This window comes from Aegilops tauschii, chromosome 6 (genome assembly GCF_002575655.3).
Source record: "Aegilops tauschii subsp. strangulata cultivar AL8/78 chromosome 6, Aet v6.0, whole genome shotgun sequence".
In the NCBI taxonomy this organism is placed as follows: Eukaryota; Viridiplantae; Streptophyta; class Magnoliopsida; order Poales; family Poaceae; genus Aegilops; species Aegilops tauschii.
This window is the reverse complement of record NC_053040.3, coordinates 446,391,236-446,399,560: the sequence shown is the minus strand read 5'-3', so window position 1 is coordinate 446,399,560 and position 8,325 is coordinate 446,391,236.

Genomic DNA, 8,325 nt, shown 5'->3' with positions numbered 1-8,325 from the left:
AGGACCAGAAGATATGATGGCAGCCATGTAAACATAGCAAGTTTCGTTAACAGGTTCCAGACTTGGCAGAAAACAGAGCATGGCAGAAACAATAATATGAAGGCATCTTGGTGAGCTTGATGCACTCATCACAAAGCAATGCATGATAAAACAAGCATACCTACAGCAAGATGGCATGTTTATGAAGCTATGCATAGCAAGAGCAAATACATAGCATGTATGAAACAACTGCAACAAGCTTGGCAAAATTGAATATCATGTAAACAATCTGCCAGAAATATTTTATAACAAAAGTAGAGCAATATTGAGTCATGCTATGGCACTCCATAATTGCAAAAAAGGGCAGGAATAGATCAATTACAACAATATCTACAAAACATCCTTACTGAACATCACCAAATAAGCATAGGTCTCTCTGTAGACACATGGATACATAGCAACAAAATAACAGCAGACACACAGTAAATTTACTAGGTCCCTGAAATCAGAAACATCAAGAAGCCAAGTTTGCATGCTTGTGCTAGTCACCACAGAGATCAAAAAAATACATGGCATACACCTCTGTAAAGATGGAATGGCATACAAAAAAACACATGTAAAGCTTATGCCCATAAGATGCACAGATTAAATGCAACAAAAATAACAAAACCCTAAGTTCTGATAAGTAACAGCAGTTAACAGCAACTAGCACTCTTGCACCAGCGATTTGGACATCAAGATGGACTCAAATGAACATGGTGCAATGGAACAAAATGAAGAGCATCTCGAGGCAAACATTTTGATATATTACACGCGCGAAACGGAGCTATATGCAGAGAGTTATGATGCAATGAACATGAGCATGTACTGTCAAATCTCTGGGACTTGGGATTTCGGGGAGAGGAGAAAAGTCAACCGTGGCTTTGACTGGGTCGGGATCGGGCCCGAGCTCGAGGCTCGCCGGAGCGGCTTGCCGGGGCAGAGGACGGGGCGACCGGCGACGGGACGGAGAGGAGGTGGAGGAGGCGCCGCGGGGAGGAGGAAGACGGGGCGCGGCGGAGGACGACGACGGCGGGGTCCGGCGACCCGCGGGCGGCGGCGGCCACGCGCGGCGGCGGCAGGGTCGGCGACGAGCAGCGGCGGCGGTGGCGGCGGAGGGCCGCGGCGGTGCGGGGCCCGGCGGGCGGAGGCGGAGGCGTGCGCTTGTGCGCGGGATCTGGGCCGGGAGGGCCTCCCGCGGGCTCGCGCGGCGTACGGCGCCACGTGGCAGGCGCCCGTTGGTGGGCGCGGCGGCGCTGGTTCGTCCGGCGGCGGCGGACGCGTCCGGCCGCGGAGAGGGGAAGGGGACTAGGGTTAGGGTGGTTTTTGCCCGAGATTTTAGAGGGGGGAGGTATTTTTATAGGTAGAGGGAGCTAGGAGACTTCAAATGGAGTGCGGTTTTCGCCCACACGATCGTGATCGAACGACCTAGAGTATGGAAGAGACTTAGAGGGGTTTTGGGCTGTTTAGAGAGGGGTTTTGCTGCAACACACAAAAGGACTTTGCGGTTGCCCGGTTAACCGTTGGAGTACCAAACGACCTCCAAATGGAACGAAACTTGACCGGTGGTCTACCGGTGGTATACCAAGGTCACTTGACAAGCCTCGGTCCATTCTGAGAACGTTCAACACCCGCTCACGAAAAGAAACGAAAAGGGGTGCGCCGGAGGAGGTGGGAGTGCCGGATTGCAAAACGGACAACGGGGAAAATGCTCGGATGGAAGAGACGGACACGTATGCAAATGCAATGCACATGATGACATGATATGGGATGCATGACAAGAACAAAATGCAAAACGAAAAACAAAACCCAACCACGAAGGGAATATCATAACACATAGCCGAAAATGGCAAGAGTTGGAGTTACAAATATGGAAAGTTACATCCGGGGTGTTACAACACTCCACCACTACGAGAGGATCTCGTCCCGAGATCTAGGACTGAAAGAACTCCGGATATTCGGAACGGAGGTGGTCCTCGCGTTCCCAGGTGGCTTCTCGGTCGGAATGGTGCGACCACTTCACTTTCAGGAATTTGATTGACTTGTTGCGAGTCTTGCGCTCAGTTTCTTCAAGAATAGCAATGGGGTGCTCATGATAAGACAGATCTTCTTGGAGGTCAATCTCTTCGAAGTTGATGGTGCGCTCAGGAGTCTTGAAGCACTTGCGGAGCTGTGACACGTGGAACACATCATGCACGTTCGCGAAGTTGGAAGGAAGCTCAAGTTGATAGGCGAGGTCGCCTCTTTTGCCAATGATCTTGAAAGGACCCACGTATCTAGGGGCAAGCTTCCCTTTGATACCTAAGCGACGAGTGTCTTTCATTGGAGAGACACGGAGGTAGACATGGTCTCCGATCTCGAAAGCCAAATCACGGTGCTTACTATCATAGTAACTCTTCTGGCGCGATTGCGCGGCTTTGAGATTTTCACGGATGACTTTACACATTTCTTCAGCCTCTGTGATTAAGTCATTGCCAAGAAGTTGGCGTTCACCAGTCTCTGACCAATTGAGAGGAGTACGACACTTTCTGCCATAGAGAATCTCAAATGGGGCCTTGCCCGAACTCGCTTGGAAGCTATTGTTGTAGGAGAATTCGGCATATGGAAGACAATCTTCCCATTTCATGCCAAAGGAAATGACACAAGCCCTGAGCATATCTTCAAGAATTTGATTGACTCGCTCGACTTGGCCACTAGTTTGAGGATGGAAAGCTGTGCTGAAGCGATTGTTGGTGCCCATGGCCTTCTGGAAGGAGTCCCAGAACTTAGAAGTGAAGATGCTTCCACGATCCGAAGAAATCAATTGTGGAATGCCGTGCAAGGAGACAATCCTGGAGGTGTATAGCTCTGCCAACTGAGCTGTTGAGATGGATTCTTTGATTGGAAGGAAATGAGCCACTTTAGTAAGCTTGTCAATGACAACGAAGATAGCATCATTTCCACGCTTGGACTTTGGAAATCCTTTCACGAAGTCCATTTCGATATGGTCAAACTTCCATTCTGGGATGGCAAGAGGTTGGAGGAGACCAGCCGGTCGTTGGTGTTCTGCTTTCACTCTTCGACAGACATCACATTCATTCACGAATTGAGCGATTTTTCGCTTCATTCGAGTCCACCAATACGATTGCTTGAGGTCATGGTACATCTTCGTACTTCCAGGATGAATGGAAAGAAGAGAATTGTGCACCTCGTTCATTATGACTTTCCTTAGATCACCTTTAGGAACCCCAATCCGGTCCTCGAAGAATAAAGTGTCTCTGTCATCAATGCGATAGCACTTGTATTTGGAAAGACCCTTGTCAATACCATGTTTCACCTTCTTCACCATGGTATCCAGGAGTTGTGCCTCACGAATTTGATCTTCCAAAGTAGGAGAGACTATGAGGTTGGCAAGAAAGCCTTGAGGAACAACTTGGAGATTCAGCTTGCGGAAAGCTTCACAAAGATCCTGTTGGAATGGCTTGAGAATTAAGCTGTTGCAATAAGCCTTCCTTCTTAAAGCATCTGCAATGACATTAGCCTTACCTGGAGTATATTCAATACTCGGATTGTACTCTTGAATCATTTTGACCCATAGAGTTTGTCTGAGGTTGAGGTTGGGCTGAGTGAAGATGTACTTGAGACTCTTGTGATCGGTGAAAATGTCCACTTGTCTTCCCAACAAGAGATGTCTCCATGTTATTAATGCATGGACAACTGCCGCCAACTCAAGATCGTGAGTGGGGTAGTTCTTTTCATTGGGCTTCAACTGACGAGAGGTATAGGCCACAACTTTCTTCTCTTGCATTAACACAGCACCGAGACCTTGGAGAGAAGCATCACAGAAAACTTCGAATGGCTTGGATTCGTCAGGAGGAGTTAAGACAGGAGCTGTGACGAGTTTCTCTTTGAGAGTGTTGAAAGCAACGTCACACTCAGGAGACCAGACATACTTCACATGCTTCTTGTCGTGGAATTATCACGGCAGATGTCCTCGTACAAGGACTTAGTCGTGGAGCCATCGCAGCTAGGAAGCTTAAAGGGGTTAAATGGGACAAAGAACACGAGGGTTATACTGGTTCGGCCCCTTACGGTGAAGGTAAAAGCCTACGTCCAGTTGAGGTGGTATTGCTTAGGGTTTCGATGACCAGGGAGCTTAATCGCTATGCCCGGCTCTCGATCTGTTGTCTCTCGTCCTGAACCGCCGCCGGGTCGTCCCTTTATATAGAGAGGTTGACGCCCCGCGGCTCTCAGAGTCCCGGCCGGCTTATAACAGTATCCGGCTCGGACTCTTAACTACTCTTGCCTTTCATTACAAGTCTTGCCATAACGGCGGTTTATCACTACGGGCCTTAAGCCGCCTCCGGGTCTTAAGCCCACTATTGATCCGCCATCCTCTAACCTGGTACTGGGCTTCACGTGATGATCATTATAACGTAACCCGGCCCCTCCTGGGCGGGTGACTCTAATGGTTATATCCTCAACATTAGGCCCCAGATTGATTTGAACCAGTTCATGTCAATCTTCAATCCCTTCGAAAGAAAATCTTCCGGCTTCTGCTTGTGCGAAAGTTATAACCCGCCGTGACGTCATCTTCTGGATTCTTGGTAACCCGCCGTGACGTCATCTTCCATTAAATTCATTTTTTATTCTGTCATATCCCAACGGATCTTATCCTTAATGACCATCCCGAAAATCGAGGCGTTTCTGTGGCGAGATAATCACGTCTTGGCCTCCTCGTTTCTCGCGCCCATTTACCAGCCACCCGTATAAATAGGCCCGGCCCATAAGCCTTCATTCACTCCTCTCCTCCATCGTCTTCCTCCTCTGACGCCCGAGAGCTCGAGCTCCGCCGCCGCCGCGCCCCTTGTCTTCCTCAACCTTGGCCGCTGCATCACCCTGAACTGGTCCAGAGAAACGGCGGCGACCTCCGCATCTCATCAGTGCCAGTAAGTCCTTGCACCTCCCTACTGTAGATTCGCATTAGGGTTCTGTCGTTCTTCCCCTGTTCTTCGTAGTTCATCCCAAGTTCTTCACAGTTCCGCCACCGCGACCTCTTTTGATCCGGAAAGCAGGATAGAACTCCTGTGGTAGTGGTTTCGCACCCATTTCCAGTACAAGCAGATCCCTCTTGCTTGCAAAAAGACCTCATTAGAACTTATGAACTTCTCTGTGCCAGTTTTTAGGTCTAGAATTTTTTTCCTTTCTAGACGACCGTTTGATCCAGAATAATTACTGCAATTTGTGAAACCTGTTTGTGCCACACTTAGTCAAAAATTGCATCTGTTAGCTATGGCGCTCATATCTCCGGTTTAAAAGAGGCCATGCGCTGTGAAATTTCCGGCTCATTTATGATAGAGTTTTAAACAACTTGAATTACTCATGATGCCCACAGCGGCTTACCCACAGCGGCTTAGATAACCCGACAATTAGCCATATATCATTAGGCCCCTTCATAAGCCGCCATCTTGAATACTGAACTGGAATCTTCCTCCGGCTTATATTTGAATCGGACATTTCCTTTTGTCATAGGCTTTCGTCTTTCACAATGCCGCCCAAGGCTCCCAAGGCACCCATTACGTGCAACTGGGTGAGGTCCAACGTTACTGATGACACCTTAGATGATTTCGTGAAGACGGGTTACCTGCCTAAGAAGGAGGTCATGTCCTATCGTGCCCCTGACCCGTCGGAAGAAAGACCTCAACCAAGAGATGGAGAAGTTGTGATATTTGCTGATCACATGAGCCGGGGTTTTGCACCTCCCGGCTCAAAATTCTTTAGAGACGTTCTGAACTTCTTCGATCTGCGACCTCAAGACATTGGACCCAATTCCGTGTCGAACATTTGTAACTTTCAAGTGTTCTGCGAAGTATACCTTGGAGAAGAGCCCAGCCTACTGCTCTTTAGGGAGCTGTTTTATCTGAACCGCCAGAACGAGTGCGCCAACGGGCCTAGCTTGGAACTTGGTGGAATTTCAATCCAACGACGGAGAGATTGCCTCTTTCCTTATGCTGAACCACCAAGCCACCCAAAGGACTGGAACCAGACATGGTTCTACTGCCAGGATACTTCTCCGGCCGATGAGAACCCTCTGCCCGGCTTTCGCGCCCTGCATCTGGAGTCAAATCACCCCGTGCCAGACAAATTATCTCAAGCTGAGCGACAACCGCTTATCCCCACCATCAACAAGATTAAAGCTCTTCTGGGAAATGGTCTTAACGGTGTTGATCTGGTCCGGGTCTGGATTGCTTGGCGGGTGATTCCCTTGAGCCGCCGCCCCGGCTTAATGTGTGATTACACGGGCCGGAAGGATGATCCTCTGCGGCACAGCCCCAACGACCTACCTGAGGATGTTGTTGACGACATGACCAAGTCCCTTCTGAACGAGAGCTTAGCAGACTGCGGGAGGACAGGCTTAAGTCCCTTCTGCAAGGCTAACCCGGCTCCGGCGGTAAGCTACTGATCTGAGCACCTTACTTTCCAATTTAACAATTTTCGTCTTAACCTCAGGAAACCTTTGTTGTATTTTTCAGGCTAATGACAAGTTCTGGAAGGTCAAGTATGACCATGAGGCTGCTAAAAAAGCCAGGAAGGTTAAGAAAGCCGCCAGGAGAGCCGCTCCCCGCAAGAAGGGGAGTAAGCCTAGCGCCTCAGACCTGCTTCCGCTGGATGACACCTCCGAGTCAGAGGTAACCCTTCATTCTTATGCTCTTCTCTTGTTTTTTTGTTTGTTCTTAACCATCTTATTGACATTGATTATCAGCAGGAGGACACCGGAGCGAGTAACCCGGTGATTGAAGAGGTAACTATACTTTCCTCCGACTCGGAGCCCTTGCCAAGGCTGAAAGTCCGAAGAGTAACCCGGAAAGTAAGATTTTCCCATCCTTTAGCCTATCAAGATCCTCAATTTCTTTTGAAGCAACAGATTCATGAGAGCCGGAGGCAAACCCGGGCCAGCAAGGATGCAGACCTCTCCTCCGGCTTACCCGAAGCATCAAGGAAGCGCTGGACCGAGGTTATCTCCAACTTATATCCTTTTCATCCTTTGGCGGGCATCACTCGCCAACCACTCAATTCTTCTGATTCAAACTATCAGGAAACTTCACCTTCCTCCGGTGACTCCATGCAATCTAACTTGCCGGCTTTCAAGACTGCACCCGGGTAATGATGATCATCTCATTTTGTGCTTATTTTATTTATGTTTTTCGCACTAACCTTTTGACTTTCAGTGCCCAAGCCAAGCTTAGCAAGAGGGCAAAGAAAAGTAAACCGGTCGAAGAGCCGGACTTAACTGAACCCAACGCCTCTGCCTCTGAGCCGCCATCTGCACCAGCTCCAGAAACCGCCGCTCCAACTGAAGAACAAACCATGGCGGGTTCTGACAACCCGAAGATTCCCAGCTCAGCTCAACCGGCCGATGACCCGGATGTGGTGATTACCCGGACCGAATATCTTGAGCCGGGAAGACCCACTGTGCTGGCCAGATGATTTGCCAAAGAAGAACTGCTGGAGCGTCGTAGGGCCAGACTTGATATCACTGACTATGCTAACTTGAGCATTGGAGACATTGTTTCTGGTTACATTGGTCAAGTGCACAATAGCTGGGACCTGGAGATTGACATGGTGAAGCAGATACAGCAAAAATCTGAGGTACAACTCTCTTGCTTACTCCATAGTCATCCTTACCATGCTAGCCCCCAAGTCTATTACTTATGATAGAATATGTTGTAGACTTAACTTCCGGCTTACCTTCATAAACCGGCAATTATAAATAGAATCTTTCAGCATACATTAGCCCCCAAGTGCCAAGTGTCTTTGCTTGCAAAGTGCTTGGGACTTTAATGTTGCATGATAATTACTCAAACTGTAACCCAGAATTTGTACAGGCTGCCTGCAAGAAATTTTGATCTAAAATCTCTGAGCTGAAGAACCGCCTGAAGACCCAGGAAACTGAGACCCGGAAGGCCAATGCCAAATTTGAGTTTAGTGTTGCCGCACAAGAAAAACTGAAGAACAAATTTGAAACAGAAAGAAAGACTTGGGCCGAGGAGAAGACTGCCTTGCTCAGCCGGGCCGAACAGCAGAGGCTGCTCTGACTGAGAGAACCGCCGAACTCTCCGGTTTAAAACGCCATGTGTCACAGATGGTCTCCGCAATCTTCGGTAAGTCATTCTGCAAGCTTTTAACAAGTTTACATTCTTTATTTCTCATAAGTCCCACCATTGCCATCAGCTCACCTGACTTTGTTATACAGGTCCCAGAAGCTCCAATCTTAATCAGAATGTTCTCACCAACCTGATGGCTGTTTACACCTTGGTGGAGCAACTC